A 3141-nucleotide genomic window follows, 5' to 3' on the forward strand; every position below is an offset into this window, starting at 1 on the left:
AGGAAGCGGTGAAGAAAAACTGAAGCAAGTACCCCCCGGTTTTAATTTCAAATCAAACCAGGAGTACCCACCGCTTCCTGGGGCACCAAAAACCCCTCGTGCACCCATTTCTTGATCAGAAGACATAAAAGAAACAGGGTTCATAAAATTCTCTGATATTGTGGACTGGATATTTAAAACATTCAACATACCAGATCCCCTTCAAAACATTCTTCTTGCCCTTCTCCCCACAGTGAAAACCTTTTTGAAGCAACTCACAGCAACTTGGCCCCTCATTTCAGCTATCGTATCTTTCGATGACTAATACGTCGAAAGAGGCTAGGAATTTTGACACTGTGTTACAGTAGAACTGCAGAAGTATCATCCCCAAATTTGATTTATTTTCACTTTTGATAAACACATACAATTGTGATGCGTTCGCGCTCTGTGAAACTTTTCTCAGTTCAAATGTCCAACTTAATTTCCACGATTTTAACATCATTCGTCGAGATCGAGACTCACACGGTGGAGGGGTACTTTAAGGAATCAAAAAGTGCTATTCTTTTTTCAGAATCGACCTCCCCTCGATCTCGAATATTGAAGTTGTTGCCATTCAAACGAATATGAATGGAAAAGACCTTTGCCTTGTTTCGTTATATATTCCCCCATCCGCGCGGATTGAACAGAAGCAACTCCTTGATATAGCAGAATTGCTTCCCGCACCTTTTTTGATTTTGGGAGATTTTAACTCTCACTGTTCGCTATGGGGGTCGCTGTACGACGACAACCGATCTTCTTTAATTTGTAACTTGATCGACGACTTCAATATGACACTTTTGAATACTGGGGAAGCGACACGTGTACCTAATCCTCCAGCACGTGAAAGCGTGCTTGACCTATCCCTCTGCTCGACATCACTAGCGTTAGATTGCCAGTGGAAAGTAATCAACGATCCCCACGGTAGTGATCATCTTCCAATCGTTATATCAATTGCTAATGGTTCAACTCCCCCGAACCCAATCAATATTTTCTACGACCTTACACGTAATATTGATTGGAAGCGTTATGAGTCTATTATTTATTGTTTATTTATTATTAATTATTGGTAAATCATCTGACACATTGGTGGTCTTAATGATAATATATATTACTAACTAAATGCTAATTAATATTTACAAACGATAAGAAACACTTTAAAAACAATTGAAACACGCTTCAAAAACAATTAAACCTGTCGTCTACGAAGAATTTGTTTGAATGTTGTTACTGAGATTTTAAAATCGAATGAATCTGCTACGACGTTGAAGCTAGCTGGCATTAAACGAACGGGGTCGTGTTGCCCATATGATGCAGTGCGATGCGGTAGCGGTAGAAAGTTTGTCCGCCTTAAAGAGCTTTCCGGAGCATACAAATTTAACTGCTGCAGAATTTTCGGAGCGTCGATTTCAACGGTTAAAATTTTGAAGACAAACACAGCCTGTGTATCGAAACGTCTTTGCTGCAGTGTTTCCATGCCCAAAAGCTGGCAGCGATCCGAGTACGCCGGTAGCTGCTGCGGGTCTCGCCACGGAAGAAAACGTAAAGCGTACCGTACAAAATTCCTTTGCACGGATTCAATTCTTGCAATCCAGTTTGCGTTGAATGGACACCACACTACGGAGTTTGTTTCAAGGACAGATCGCACCAGAGAGTAGAATAATGATCGGAGGCACAGTGGATCATGAAAATCCGAGGCTACCTTGAAAATAAAACCGAGTTGTCGGTTCGCCTTTGCTATGATCTCATTATAGTGTGGCCTGAAGGATAGGGCTGAATCCAACGTAACACCCAAATCTCGGACCTGGTTAACCCTTGTCAGAGTTTGACCAAGCATAGTATAGCTGAACATTTCTGGAACATTTTTCCTATGGAACGAAATCACACAGCATTTCAGGATACTAACTGTCAACAGGTTAATGGAGCACCACTTTAAAAAAACGTCGACTAGTCGCTGAAGTTCGAGACAGTCTGAAGTATTTCTTATTGTTTTGAACAACTTTACATCGTCTGCAAAAAACATTCGGCAATTTTCAGGCAACACTAACGATACATCATTTATGTACAAGGCAAAGAGCAGTGGTCCTAAATTACTGCCCTGCGGAACGCCTGATTCATTTGAAAAATGGGCAGAATGTTGCGATCCAATCTTCACGTAGAGTGTACGATTTACCAAATAGGACCTCAGCCATTGTACCAGAGCGGGGGCCATTCCAAGTTTCTCCATCTTAGCGAGCAGGATACCATGGTCGACGCAGTCAAATGCAGCTCTCAAATCAGTATAAACCGCATCAATTTGGGCTCCTTCGGTCATATTCTGCAGGCACGTTGCAGTGAATTGAACGAGGTTAGTAGCGGTAGAGCGTTTTGGATAAAAACCATGCTGATCGATCGAGATATAGTGTTTACAACTAGCGAAAAGTGCATCATAAAAAACGATTTCAAATACTTTTGAACAAGCGCAAAGAGAGGTTATGCCTCTGTAATTCTGCACGTTGCGTTTGTCACCTTTTTTGTACACCGGAAACATGGTCGATATTTTCCAACTGGTTGGAAAAACACATCGTCGAAGCGACAAGTTAAATAGCAAGCATAGTGGGCGTACGAAAACAGCTTTCCATTTTTTCAGGACGCAAGATGGAATGCCATCAGGCCCAGGAGCGAAAGAGGAATTCATTTTGTCGATTGCAGCTTCCACTTGGCGGTCGGTAACCGTGAATGAGCTGAAGTCAATGACGTCTCTGGGGATACCATCTAAAGCTGAATCTATTTCTGTAGTTGTAGCAGTAGAGCAGCGGAAGATCTGCTGAAAATGTTGAGCAAATAAAGCACACTTTTCGAATGTCGTGTTTCCTTGACGATTGTTCAAAAACATGTTCTTCGGTAGACCTTCTTCTTTCCTTTTGCTGTTAACAAACAACCAAAAACGTCGGGGGTTTCGTCTGATATAACTCTGCATCCGAAGAGCATACCGTTTGTACAGGTAGCGATTATAAATCCGATAGGAGTTACTAGCATGATTGAATGTTTGTTTCGTTAACGGGTTACGTGTTCTGCAATATTTGCGTAGCGCCAAAGACCGCTGTCGTTTCAGTTGACGCAAGCGAGTGTTAGACCATGGAGGCT

Source organism: Wyeomyia smithii, chromosome 3 (genome assembly GCF_029784165.1).
Source record: "Wyeomyia smithii strain HCP4-BCI-WySm-NY-G18 chromosome 3, ASM2978416v1, whole genome shotgun sequence".
NCBI classification, from domain to species: Eukaryota; Metazoa; Arthropoda; class Insecta; order Diptera; family Culicidae; genus Wyeomyia; species Wyeomyia smithii.